Genomic DNA, 15630 nt, shown 5'->3' on the forward strand with positions numbered 1-15630 from the left:
GTTAAATTATAAAGAGCCCTCGCAGAGTTCAGCAGACAACCCTGACCTCCGGTAACAGCAGGTTTGAGAGAGAGCACCACATGAGTTCTGCAGCAGAAACAACATGGTGCCAATAGCTGATTCCGAATCAGTGGATTGTTTTAGCACATGGTGTGTGATTGGCGTAGCTTTGGTCTGAGATCAGCTTTCTTGGTCTATTGTTATGTGGAAATTGAGGGCTTGAGGATGCACTGTAAGTTTTGCAAACTCTTACTTTTGCCAAGTCAGGGAGTGTCAGAGCAAGAGAAGATACCGGTTATCAGCAGGGATCAAGTTGTTGATAGATACTTGGCTGTCTTTATGACTCTGGGCTTTGAGCTTAATACCACACAAACGTCTGTCTCTTGAAACTTTAGTGGTGCGAAACAAAAGCTGATGAATCCATAGTAGCCTCTTGGCTTTATATAGTGGTTTAACGTCATCTTGCTCACCGCTAACATTTGCACTACTAACTTCAACTTAAAGGGTCACACCAAAATGACTATTTTGGTTATAATTTATCCTTCTGTTATTTCAAAACTGTAAGACTTATTTACTTCTTTGGTACACAAAAGAAGATATTTTGGAAAAATATATTATTTTGTTCATACAATGAAAATAGCTTTTAAAAGGTCTTAAATTTCTGTTTATACAGAAAATCAAAGGGGTTCAAAACAGCAACGAATTATGAATACTGTTGGCTCTGTGGAGAATTGCTTTTGTTCCTCTATTGTAAGTCACTTTGGCATACAGTAAATGCATAAAGGTAATTGTGCAGAATTTCTTCTTTTGTGTTCCACAGAAGAAAGAATGTGACAGATTTTATTTTTGGGTGAAATAACCCTTTAAGATCAATTGCCATCATCAGTGTCATGCTGTCAATTTCCACCAAGAAAATCCCAGGAGACCATTCCATTGGCATTCCCATTAGTGGTGTGTGTATAAAGACATTGCTGGTTTTATTTGCAAGTTTGTATAACACATTTATACAATGAATGCAGGATCAGCATTCATGCTGACATTGTCAAAAATCCAACTTTGCTAAAACAATTAACTACTTTTTTGGTTGTCTGTGAAGAAATAAATTGTCTACCAGCAGGGAATAATTGGGCTATGTGCACCAGCCAAACCTTGACCCCTTGATTGCTACAGAAAATCATTTTGACCCGTCCTTCATCTTGTAGAAACAAAGGAAAATCATGTTTACAGTAATGTAATTATGGAAGCCTTGTAAACTTGATATCTTATTACGGATGAGAGCAACCTTAACCTTTGCTCAGAGGCTTTGTACAAAGATAGTTTATGAAGATTTAGACGGTTTATGGAAATTTGTTTTTAAAATTTAAATCTTTCTGGCCTTCCCTGTAAAATTTGGCCTTCACAAGCATTTAAATTATGCTGGAGATTAAGGCATGCACACTGAGTGCATTGGAGATTCCGGTAATGCACTCTGATCGAAGTACTGAAATGCACCGTTTGCACAAAGTGACTATATGCTAGCGGTAGTCAAAGTGTGAAATAGGGAGATGTTAGAGACAGCAAGAAAAAGATAGGGACAGTGATCAGCACAGTAATTAGTAAAGCTCATTAGTCTCATCTCCATCCTGCTTCAAAGGCAACTCATGCAAATTGACAGGATTTAACCACCAGCTCCGTTTTGAAAAGTTCAGTGGTGAACAGACCTGTGGCGCTTAGCTGCTTAGAATGCCATAGGAATGTTTGTAATTAAAGATTTTACTAGTTAATCCAAAATGTTCTCTTCTTTTTCAAGCTGATTTCTTGGTTGTTTTTGAAAGAATTCTCATATACTTACTAAGGCTGGATTGTTTTGTTATCAGAATTAATGTATTGCATTATTGTTGCTATGATGAGAATTTTCAGTAACAATCACTTCTTCAGTGACACATGAGACTTCAGAATTCAATCTAATGTGCAAATTTTGTGCTTAAGTAACATTGCTTAGTATCTGTGTTAAAAACAGTTGTGCTGCATAATATTTTCATGGAAACCATGCTAATTTTTTCAAAATTATTTGATGAATAGAAAGTTCAAAAGAACAGCATTTATTTGAATGGAAATCTTTTGTAACATTACACATGTCTTTTGATCAGTTAATGCATCCTTTGTGAATAACTGTGAATTTCTTAAAAAAAAAACTGCATATAAAATATATCTAGACACACTACAAAGAGGTCCAAAAGGCACCTTTTTATTCAGTTGGTGATACAGCAGTCAGCCAGCTGTGGTCTCTGTAGTGACAATTTCCTATTGCTATGCAACCCGTCTTGTGGATCTAAGGATATTTGGATGGGCTCCATGTGACGCTCTCCTCATACTGAGTGACCTATCTCAGGGCTGGGATTCTTAAGAGGCTGTTTGCAGGAGGCCATCATTTACATCATCTGACCAGCCTCAACCTGTGCTGCACACAGAAATAATGATGTCCCTGTTGAGTTCTCACCATCTCTAAGATAAATTCCAGTAGAATCTGAATTGATTTTTCAGAGATGATTGATGGGCTATGAGGGTCTTAAGAGAACCTCTTGAAGTTCAGATGCAGCCTCTTAAGTAAGATGTCATCATCGTTTGGAAAAAATAATAAAAATGAGAGGCGCCTCTCAGTCCCTTTCATCCAAGTATAGTGGCTTTCATTAACAAGGTTAATTAAAAGAGGAAAAAGATGCTGTATTGTTTCCTGGGGCAGTGGGCCGATGTTGGTCATGAGGATGTAGCTAACATTGTCCATGAAACATTCACATTCATCCGCATACACATTCATACATGCATATATGTTCATACATATTATATATACATGCAGACGACCCCCTAAACACCAACCCTATACTGTATCAAAACACACAAACACCCAGAGAGGCAGTCACGGATTTGGAGACAGACTTTAGCAGCACTGCTGGGCAACAATCAACACCTTGTTTATTCTGATAAAAAGACGAAAAAGGGAGAAGAACAAGTTCTGCTGATTTTCACTGAGCCCCCTTCAGGGCGCTTCCCACTGCTGTTCGTCCCTGGCTTGTTAAGCTGGTTCCGTAATTGCACTACAAAACTCGAATAGAACTTCTGCTTCTGTAAAAACATCCATCTGGATAGATTCACATCCTCATAAAATTATGTTTGAGAGTATATTTTGCACCTTCAGCATCACTAAGGCTTGTTTTGTTGCACAGCATCCTGCTGCTAGACTCTGCTAGACTGGTTTATTTATTCTGCTCAGCAGAGTCGCACTCTTCACCTGCAGCATTGCACCCTGGAGGCGTACTGTACATTATATTGCATATCATATATTGTATTTTTGTGTGTTGTTAAACCATCTATTTGGTTAGGCAGGTTTACTGTGCCTTTGGAGCAAACCCTATAGTCAAATTCCTTGCAAGTGCAACATTATTTGGCTTATAATCTAGAATCATGATTCTGACAACCCAGTCTAACATGAAAACGTATCTATTTTACAAGGTGGCAATTCTTTATGAATTCCTAAAATGTGAATTGTACAAAAACCAACAGTTCACCAAAGTGTAAAAAACTGGCATGAGATTGTGTTGGATTTGGATTCATTTACAAAGCATATTGGCTGTTTATTAGTACTTATAAAGCACACATTAATGCCTTATTCTGCATGGTTTCATTCTAGATCCTTTAATCCGACCCCATACCTAAACTTAACAACTACTTTACTACCTATTAATAAGCAGCAAATTAGTCTATTGAAGGGAAAGTCGTAGTTAAAAATGAAGTGTTCCCTATTCTAAAGTGTTACCAAGATTTTTAACACTACCACCTTAAAAAAAAAAAAAAAATCCTGTTTTACTTTCATTGTAATAATTTTAGCCCATTTGGACATCATTGTACAGATATCACTGTAAAAAAATAATTTCTGAAGTTGTAAATTAAACAAAGATTACTGAAATATTACAAGAATGCAATTTCATTCATTCAACTCAAAGTTTCACATTTGCTTCAACATGTTACTTGCTGTTTCTTTGTAATTATTTGTGAAATGTAGTGGAAAAAGTGAAAATATTTTCTACACCAATTTTATGGATTCAGAAAGTGTAAAAAAAAATATATATATATATATATATATTCTTGATAAATGAATCAGAATCACTATTCTAGTTTATTAATCTAATTATTAGCCAAATAAAGTTACAACTATGTCATCTGAGCATTTTTTGGGTGAATAAATTCTGCCATGATCAATAGAAAATGTGCATCTCTTATAAAGAAATTCCATTGCCTTTATGTAAGCACTAATAACATTAATTGCACCAGACAAATATAGCGCTGACTTTTATTAATGAGAGTCTTTGTTAATTAATCTATAATGAGCCTAATTTACATGGAAAGGATATGAGCTGAAAAGAATGACAATGACCCAATTTAAATATGCTTGCCGCAGTGCTATACCAGCACAGATAACACCTATCATTTAGACTGAATGGTTAGTGAAAAAGACTTTTACCGTAGCATTATTTTACTGGTTTGTTTGAGAAGGCCAGTGTACACTTCTGGCTCAACCAGTGTCATGAGTTTGGGTAGTGGAACTACTGTTTGGACCAGTTGTATTTACTGCTAATAGTGACTCATGCAATACACGTTTCAACTTTAAATCTAAGTTTAAGGTGTTTTATCTTTAAATAACATTACATATTGCAATGTGTGATAACATTATCCTATCATGCAAGATGCAGGTTATCCTATTTGGCATTCACAGCAGACTACATTCGGAGATAACCGTAATATCTGTAGCTAGATAAATAGCCTATCTGAAACTGCTGGGCAAAGTCAGAGGGATTGGGGCTCTCTCTAAAGAAATATTTACATCTTAGAGGACTTATGGCAGATTATTGTTTATTGTGCCAATGATATATCAGTTTCAACTAATCTTACTTCATCTGTCTTTAGTTTGTCCTGTATATTTTTATCTCCCTTTCCCTTAGATCATCCGCATTTCCTTTCATCCCTCCATGCATGGATCCCTTTGGTTTTTTTGTCTATTTAAATAAACGCAGCGTTGAAATCATCGCTGAGTTTGTCATGATTTATTTTAGGCTATTGCTTCATTATTTAGCCTACTCTGAATTCTCATTTGCATCTTTAATATTCTGCGAATGCATCTGACTTACAAATGCACTGGATGAAATAACTAACTATATAAACAAATAAATAAATGATTATGGTTAATTACCATAGCAGGATGAGCTGACTTAATAACCTGTGAAATTATGCTCTATTTAAAGTGGAGCTGTGTGAACAAACGCACACCAAAAGACAGAAATGGTAAAACAATGTGCAGCATCCGTTTACGCCGTCATAAATTGGAACGAAAGCAGGAGACAAGACCAGTCATAATGATTAGCATCAGCCAGTATGTTAGAACATCACGGTGGTGAGATCAAACTCTTGGTTCCTGTTTCTTCAGAGAACTGGTATGGAGAGAGTTCCCTTCATGGAAATATCAAACAACCATATTTCCTCCTGCCTTGATTTTTTTCTTTAACAAGATATGTATGATGAATAATTCATTGAACCAGGGATTCTTCCCCAGAAGGGGAAAGTATGCATGAGGGTGTGAACATGCGCTAACATAGGTGCACGTACACACACATAGACGCACAATATTCACACCCACATGTACACACACACACACACTTTCATTCATGAAGAAGGTAAAGTGTATATAGGAACGCAGACTCACACTGCGCATCCTAACCCACCTCAAAAAAATCTGATTCCATCTTTATATCTTTTTGTTGTGTTTTTAGGAAACATCTAACCATCTGCAAAACAAGCCATAAGAGGATAGAAGAAGAGAAACAAACAAACAAAAAATAAGTAGGAAGGCCTCAGAGTAAATGATTTAAAAGTTAATTATAACTTTGTAAATTCATAAATTGTGACTTTATTTCTTGTGATCATGATTTTAAATTTCACAGTTGCAACTTTATATCTTGTAATTGTACATTTATATCAAAATTGTGACTATATACCTCAAAAGTGTGACTTAATTTCACATAATTACAACATAATATCTTAAAATTGCAATGTTATATCTCACAATTATGAGTTTATATATAAGAATTATGAATTTACTTTTCACAATTTCAACTTTATATCCCACTGTACATTTATACATCAAGATTGAAACTATTAGTTTATAATATTATATAGTGTATAATATACACATATTATATTTGGAACTTAATATCTTGTAGTTGCAACTTTGTATTTCACATTTATTTTATATCTATCACATTTAGTTCATATCTAACATTTAGATTTTTTTTTTTACTAACAATTGTGACTTTATTTCTCATATTTTGACTTTGTGCCCTGCAATTGCAGTTTTATTTCTTGTAATAAACTAGTCTCGTGGTGTTTTCAGACCTTTGTATTGGAACCTGCCATGTGTTCAGAATTTTTTAATGTTTTCTGGTGAAAGCGAACCAAACCAAGGAAAATGTATAACGTTGTAACAATGATATACAGATCTGAAAAACCCATAAATGTGGCTGACTTTTTCTTTTTTTTAATCTCACAATTACCTGCTGTATTTATTTACTGGTGGAAATAGCTTCCATAATTAAGACACTTATTTTAAGAGTCTAATTTTCTTAAAGCCATTTGTTCAGAACCCACACAAGAACTCATTAAGAAACCAAAGCATTGCTCATACTGTATGTGGAATGAATACACAAGTCACTACTGCTGTACACCCTGCTGTCTCACATAAATGCATATTTGGTATGAAAAATGACCATGAAAAAGGATTTTCCTGTCTTCCTTTCCTTTCTTTATCCCTATTTATCTCATCTCTCTTCTGTGCCTCTCTACACTTCTCCATTTTCTCTGTATCTCCTTCTCTTATTCCCCTCCATCCTTTACTTTTTTCCTGTGAGTGTATATTGAGGGCAGGCGGATGTATCTGGTATCCATTTCTCCTCAACTAACTCTGTCTATTTTCCTCATGCCAGATCTCATATGGGCTTCAATTATGAACACATGCCAGGAAAGTGCGAGACACACGCACCCATGCACTGTAGAAGCGTGTCCCACCTCGTCCTGTTAGAGCTGCTATATTAATCTGTTTCTTGTCATGCAAGCTGAGAAAGAGGAACAAAGAGAGAATGGCAGGAGAGAGAGGGGGACAGCGGGATGCCAGTTTTCTTGCCTGTGGTGACTGCCCTGTGACCCTGCCAGGTGGTACTGACTCATGGACACCTGATGGCTGCTTGTTTGAAGCTAGTGGAACTGGCCTCAGACTGGCAGAACTCAGACGAATGTAACTAAGATTTAAGAAGTACAGAGAGGAGACATGTGCTCACCCGGCTAGAGATTGAAGACTGGATTGTTGCCAAGTACAATGTGTTCCTGGACATTTAGTTTGTCTTGAAATTTCAGCAAAGAAACTAACCCAGTGTTACCCATTAACCAACTCTTAAAATAACAAGGAAATTATACTGTAGATCCTAAACCGATCCCTAAAATCTGATTGGTTGATTCAAATGTTGTTCCAGGACCTACGGGGATGATGATCCAGGAACATGTCCTACTTGGCAGAATCACATTAAGATCAGACACCCTTAAGACCCCACAATAAAATGTCTCCACTCTCCACTATGGTTTTGTCAATCCAACTGGCCTCGAATGTAATGAAAGTTATGTATTTCCAGCAAGATAAAAGCACGAGTGCTGTTTCATCCAGGCTCTTGTTAAGAAACCCATCCAACTGCCTTGGAGGCTACTGAAACTATTATAAGTTTTTATCTCTGATTCTACCAGTGTGCAGTCCAGTGTCATGAATAAAGGCCTGTTTGCACCAAGGGTAATAATTATAATGATAACAATATATATTAAATTTGAGTAATTATTCAAATTTGATGAGAATAGTGGAGTCCACATTGCAGCTATAATGATATTGTTCGAATCACTTCCAGAACAATGTTCTTCCAGCTTATTAATGCTAAATAAAAAGAAAATAATCATCTGAATCTGATATAAGAGCTCAAGCATTTAAAGTGGTAGCTATGCCATAATTGCAAGCATGCTTACAATAAACAGAACTTTAACATGGCTTGGTGTGGATGCTAATATTTTTAGCTAAAATAGCTGTGTCCCAGTTCAGGGGCTGCATCCTTAAAGTCACAGACTTCCATGTCTTCAAAGTCTTGTCAAGGCCATGTCTTTGAAGTCCATGAAGTTCAAACCAAGCCTTGTTGATAGTCTAGTCTATTGAGAATTGCTCGTCACTTGGCAGTTGTGACAGTGCAGTTGACAAGTGGCAGTAACGACTGTACTGAACTTTTCTCATAGTGATATTCAGCTGACAAAACAGGATTCACATTGAGTTCCATAGATATTTTAAAGAATGTTGGAAAAACAGTAGCCGTTGACTTCCATAGTATGGGAAAAACATAACATAACTTTGATTACAGCATTTTTCAAAATATGTTCTTTTGCATTCAACAGAAGAAAGAAACTCATACAGGTTTGGAACAACTTGACAGAATTTTCATTTTTGGGTGAACTATCCCAGAATCAGTTATGCAAACTGAACTATGCAGACAATTTTTGCTGTAAAGCAGCTCTGAAAGACAGTAGTGTCATTATTTATCTCAAGTCAGTTCAGTTTTGGTTCAGTGTATATATCCATAACCATTTGAAATATTGTATCAATTTGAAATAAGTTTAGTTCCGCTATAAGCAGATCTACAAAAGGCAACAATGTTGATATTAAGTTCAAGTCAGATAAGTGATGATTCAAATCAGTTTATTACCAGTGTTGATGTTGAAAAATGTGATTCAGCTGTCTTTCTGCCAATGAAAGCACTTTGGTTTCCCTGTAACGACATACCAATAACCACTCAAACAAAACCTCAGCATTCATTGAACATGGCTTTTTGGTTGCTAAGATTTAACACCCAAGCATTGCGACAATGAGGCAAAGCACTGTTTAAAATCTAGCTCTGATAATACAAACATACATGTAATTAGTAAACCCACAATTAAATCATAAGAACATCACTGTTACAAACAAAATTAAACATCGACAAATGCGCTACATTTGTTTAACATTCTGGTTAATTATAGCATTTCATCACACATGGTCTTACTCTCAGTATGAACCCAGGCTTCATTAACGTGTGTCTCAAATGCTCTGACATAAGTTTCCATATTTATGTCATATTAACGCCATGCCATCTTTCTAATTTTATCAGTCGCCGGCCAATTTACATTCATTAAGCACGCAATTCCATTGTGTACGTCATACGCAGCACTGAATGCTTCTTGACAGATGATGCTATACTTATGAGATGCTCAGAGTTTTGACAGGCGTCACCCCACCATTCAAATACTGTGTGAGAAGAGACCTGTCAGATTGTCTGTCTAAAACAAATTTGCCATCAGCAAGGTAATGAAAGCCTCATGAAGTTAATGTTTAAAGATAGATTACATTTTCGACCGCCACCGTTCTTTGATGCGTCACCACCAACGGGGTGTAAAGAGGAATTTAGTCCCGCGTGTTGATGGGAAAGTGTGATGCTCACACATTCGAACACATGCAGGTCTGGATGTGTGATCTTTATATGCCTGTTCATGTTCTTTTGCCAGCGTATGTGTGTGTACATGTGATACAGCCCCTTGCATACGCTTTGACTCAATCGCATTTGTGAGGCATTTGAAGCGTGACTGGTGAACATAGACAGAGGGGTGAGAGTGTTGTTCCAGGGAGCCATTGCTTATTGAAACTGAAAGAAAGAAAAACAATTCCCCGGTGTGTAGGAGAACCGACTGCTTTCACAGGATCTCACCGCTTCAACAGTACATGTTTTGTTTTTGATAAACATGTCGGATGGCAGATAATGTGGAAGGCGGTGACTAAGTGGATTGAAAACTGGTCCCAGACGCCCGAATAGGCCTAGCATTTAATCTGTCTTAAACCTTGAATTCATTCTGCAATTGATGCTTCTTGACTTCATCTCAGGGGTCACTGAACTGTAGTACAGGGAACCCTGTGCTCTGCCCCCCAGCAGCATGATAATTACATCAGTGATAGAGAATGTCATCCCATCTGAATGTAAATGCTATTACTGTAAAGTGTAATAAAAAATCTGTATGGGTGAATTTCATAAATAAATCAATGAATTCATATTTCACCTTGAAATTAAAATGTAAACATTTTTGAAAATTATTATTTTACATTATTTTCATTTCAATATATATGCACTTAAATTTATATTTACCAGAATTACCAGAATTATATTTTTATAATTGTATTATTATTGCACAAAATTTCCATTTCATAATTAAACCGCTATACCTTAATGCTGCTAATAATAATAATAATACTTTACTTGAATTAAGTGCATTTCTCTGTACTTTAATGCATACAGATGCATTTATATCTACCAGAATTCTTTCCACAATCATATTTTTAATATATTTACATTTCATAATTAAATTACCATACCTTACTACTACTAGTACTAATAGTTAGCATTGTTTTTGTTGTTGTTATATTATTTTTGATTGTTTTTGCATTACATTTTATTTGATTTACAGACAATTATTTGTATTGCAGGGAGATAACGCCAAAAAAGCAACAACAGCATAAGAATCTTAATGGCACAAATTCTTTTGTTTTTGGGGTAAAATATGACATGCATATGTACTTGACAGATCTACACATACAGGCAATATTTTGTATTGTGAAGATTTCCTGTATATGGTAAGCAATGTATATACATTTAGTGTTTTGGCAATCAGTTGCCAAATGTTGCAAATTATATTTGTCAAAACACAGATGGAAGATCATAATGACTTAAAGCATCCAAAAGACCCTGCCCACCGAGTCTATAAATTCAATATAGCTTATTACTTTACCATTGTATAAGAGCAATGATGATTGTATACAAAAATGCTATTAGATTACAATGTGAGCATGAAGCTGGATGAATTGTTGAGAGTACAATCTGTAGGAATGTGTGCATGCGTGTTTGAAGCATCTTTGTCAAACAAAGCCCCCTCAGCCTCTGGGGGGTTGACAGCAGCAGAGGATCTTATAAGACACTTCAAAGATCCTTCTCACTGGTCACTTACTGAGAATGAGACAGATCAAACGTCCCTCAGTAGAAATGAGAGCGAGAGAGAGAGCATGGCAGAATATTTCTTTATAGTATGTGCAAATCCCCCGGGGTTTCCTGTCCTGTTGTAGATGACCCCCAACAGGCAAACACTGTGTATGTGTGTGCGATGTGTGTGTGTTGCGAATATCAAAGAGGTCATGTGGCTACATCAACTCTAGCTCTGTACATATGTTAGTCTTTCTGGTGTGGACCATTACCTTTGATGGCTGATTCTTATCCACTGAGAATTGCCATGCATCCTCCGCTCTGAACTCTCAGTCTTTGGTTCAGTGCAGTGGACATGTGAAATAAAGGTGATATGTCTCAGGGACATCAGCTTTGTTTCTGTTTCGGACAGTATCTTGCTTGTCACCATCTTGAGTAGTGTCGTCAATCATAGTCCACCTCCCCCTCCCCAACCTAATTGCTCCTTTCTGTTCACTCCCTTACATCCATCTAAAACCTTCCTCCCTTTTTCTCATCCCTTGACTTCCATGTTTTTCTTTGTCTTCATCACTGATAATATGCCAGCATGACTGTTAAAAGATGCTGTGGCAAAACGCCATATCAGTCATTATAGAAATGTTACCAAAAACGGGAACGCAAAAGATGGATGTTTTTTTAGCTCTGTTAAAATGCCATTTCTCCAAGTTATTCTGGAACAAATCAAGCTTCTGAAAAAAGTTATTTCTTCAAATATAGTCATTTTTGGATGAAAGAGCTTTGGAAGTTAATGTTCAGGTTTTGTTTTTTGCTTTAAAAACAAATATGGTGAAGGTAAATGGGGATGATTTTTGGAGGATTTAAAAGCAGAAATTTAGAGCTCATAATTTTGTCAGAAGACTTATTCATTTCTTTATTAAAATGTGTATTGTTCGAGCTGTAAAGCATTTTTACAGTTGTTGTAGGGTAAACAAAGTTGTACACCGAATATAACTTTACACTGTTTAAATGTTAAAAGCCTAAAAAATATATGTGCCTGCACATGCGAATCGATCATAGATGATGAAATCTAGATATAGATACAGATATAGATTCTGCACACTACTCATGTTTGCATCATAACAGAAATTTGAATGAGCAATGTTTCAGTCAATTGGCCTTCCTCAGGCAAACCTGAATAGTGTGTGATCTATATTATGTTTTTTTTTTCTTTTAAAGAAAAGGAGGAACAAGTGAAAATAATTTTTGTTCTAATCAACTTTATGCCACAAGTGCTGTAAACACTTTAAATACCTTGTCAGTATTATATTATACAGTCGTTTCAGTAAAGCCACACTATTGTAATTTGTAAATTGTTAATTGGTTAATAAGTTTCCTTAATATATATAAATTAAAAAAATTGACATTCCCAAAATTACCTTATTACATTTGATCGTTTTTAGGATTTCATGTTACTTCTTATGTAGTTTACCTGATGTTTACTGCATTTTTTTGTGTGTCATTTTAGTTTGTTGCTTGTGAGGAATTTTGATTCATTATGTGCCTTTCTTTTTACCACCTGTGTTATTATGGTGGATATCATGCATGTGTTAAAGGTACAAAGCAGCAGAAATGGTTATGCAAGTTCAGAAGTATTTTACAGTTTTATACTGTAAAATTTACAGGTTGCTCTGTAAAGTTTTTTATTTTTTTTTTAAACAGAATTTTTCTTACAGTGCATGCTGAGTCTGGCTTCCACACTGTAGATAAATACTTGTCTGTGGAACATTTGGGGAAGTGCCTCTGTTGTTTTCTAGTGTGTATGGTCTTGTAAGGTGGGATACTGTGGCAAGGCAGGCCAGTAAGTGCCTCCCTCCTGCTGTGAGAGGCAGGAGGAATGAATCCCTCTTCTGCCCAGAGCAGATGTTTCCGGTGCTTTAACAGATTTAGACACACCTGCTGCCTTCAGCTTCAGTTCAAATTAAAGTGAGACCGGTCTGCATGAGTTTAAGATCTCCTGAAGTTGTTGTCTGGAGACAAGTTAGAATGTGATCTATTTCTGTGTATCTAACTGGATGCGTTTCAGCTGGGTCTCACTGACGCCCATGGTGACGCTCATCACATCATTCTGTAGAGCAGAATTAGAAAATAGATATTCCCACATGAGTGCTGAGATTTTGCTTATTGCTGTCTCTAAATTCCCGTTTTCATGAGTGTACTGCAGTTTGTGCAACTGGAGCAGAATCAAAGATTATTAGATCATTATTTATCAAACTGCTTCTTTCTCATTATAATAGACTGATGTTAAGTGATTGTGAAATAATTTCATGTCATGTAGTTTACAATTAGAGTCTACTGAGTTAATTTTAGCTGTGCAGAAATTTAATGATTAAGTAATAATAGATTGTGTTTCCTTTCTTTTTTGTAAATGTAAACAAACATCTGACAGTCTTATAGGCAGGTCGTTGTCAGGTGCCATTTGTGAGCCATGGTACTATTTGACTGATGTGAATTTTATTATAATTTTTTTAATAAAATATACATTGTTTCAATGGTTTATTACAATATCAACCAGTTTGCATGTCCTCATTAATCACTATTATATTTTAATGGATTATAGAATTAGAAAAAAAGTATTGTACCCACGTTTTGCTTTTATTTAAATACATTTTACTTTATATTTTACTTTATAATTTAATTAATTATGAAATGTAATGTCTAAGAAAAAAAAATTCAAAAAGTCAATATTTTTTTCAGTGTATTTTCTGAGAAAATATGTTTTTTTAAAAATGGTAAAATATTATATCACTGAAAAAAATATGACTATATATTTGCAGTGATATTACCATTATACAAGAACAACAACAAAAAAATCGGTCTATAAATAGTGTAAGTCATTGCATTTTTTAAATAAAACGTATAGCCTAATATTTGTTTATTTACTAATATATATGCTATTATAATACAAAATTTTATGGTTACATATGGTTATTTATTTTTAATTCCTGACTTTTTAGGGACCGTTTTCTTGAGAATGACAAGTGCAATCTTTTGGGTACCAAAGATACGCGTCTCCATCAAACCAATAAGCCTTCGCACATCATGGATATAAAAGAAGATCCCCCATCATCCAGCGCGGTTAAGATAGTGTGATGGTGAGCAAGAGGGGCTTCTGCCACTTTAATATGCCCTGACGTCATTCTGATGCAAGACTGAAGATGACCTCGTGCGCGAGGAAGGGGAGAGAAATCAAACGTATCATATAGTATAAAATTCAGCCTTGGTTTTCTGGCAGCACTACGGCCGTCAGCACGCCGTTATACGCCGGGGTCTGTTAGTGCCGTGTCCAGCAGAGCTGTATCACACAGGAATGCAGGGATGCTGAGAGGCCGGCGCGTGGAATGCGCGTGTTGTCACAGCGACAGAGCAGCTTGGATACAGAGCGTCACAGAGCGCGTGAACGCGCAAAAGAGAGAGAGAGAGAGAGAGATGGACAATCAAAAACCCCACGGCATCTCTCCCATCGCAAAGGCTCCCGGAATCACGGGGAAACGACAGCGGAGCCGGTGAGCACCACGACCGCCTTCAGTAGCTGGAATCAGACGCTCGAGATGCCGATAGATTAACACGAGACTTCACTGCTAAAGTCAGCGCGTTACGTCGGCGTTTGTTCCCGGAAAACCGAAATAAATCACCTCAAATACGTTTAAACGGAAAGAGAGTGTTGATTAGACTCATAGAGGGGGAAAACGGGTCATAGAAGTGAATTCGTGTTTGTTGTTTCGTTTTTCCCCCATATGCGCTATAATGTGAGAAGCCGGCGGTCGTTTCCAAACAAGCTTTTCAATGGACAGATCCAACTAGACTTCATTTAGACGTTGTGTTGATCGAACTGCGCGCGTAAACAATTCTTCACTATTGAAATCGTTTCCTCTGAATCTGTCCTATGTCTGGGTGTTGAAACCGTGAAACATTTCCTGCTGTTCTCGGACAACGGAGAACCGTTTGGTTTATCCCGAGCTCAGGCTGATGGAATTGCGCTGAGCAACGCTTGAGAAAACGAGGAAATACCCACAGAGCTACAATATATAGACCTCTGATTTCTGTCTGCGACTCATTCCCAGGTAAAGGCACTTCTATGGAAAATATATTATAAATTCAACTCTTTCTGCTCTTGCTGTTTATTAGGCTGTTGTATAGTAAGCGGGGTTTCCATTTGGAAAGTACATAAAATGTTGTTGGGATAAGGGGAAATAATAGGAGCGCTTTTTACCGTTTAAACTGTGTGGGGCTGCAACCTGTTCAGGAGCCTTTTCCGAAATGCAGAGCGACAGGCGCTTCATCCGCGCGCGTTTCAATTGGGGCATAACGGGCACGCGCGGATGGTGCTGTAGCGTGCATGATTGTTTGTGTCGGGATATTAAATGTGCATATTGACCCATTTTAATACTAAGCAAAAAAAAAAAATGCTTTAAATTTGTCTTTTCTTTTTGGCCAGGGCAGATCAATATCTATGTCTATATAAATTCCCTCCAATTCCAAAGCA

General features: G+C 36.5%; 1 protein-coding gene across 1 annotated transcript in view; it reads left to right on the forward strand.

The window, feature by feature from the left end:
* Positions 1–14383: 14383 nt before the first annotated feature.
* LOC306888749 (neuroligin-2-like) overlaps positions 14384–15630 on the forward strand; it is a 170010-nt gene continuing 168763 nt past the window's right edge. The window contains exon 1 of the mRNA XM_079447180.1: positions 14384–15208. The gene's annotated coding sequence lies outside the window, so the exon portion shown is untranslated. The remainder of the gene's footprint in view (positions 15209–15630) is intronic.

Source organism: Barbus barbus (genome assembly GCF_936440315.1).
Source record: "Barbus barbus genome assembly, chromosome: 2".
NCBI classification, from domain to species: domain Eukaryota; kingdom Metazoa; phylum Chordata; class Actinopteri; order Cypriniformes; family Cyprinidae; genus Barbus; species Barbus barbus.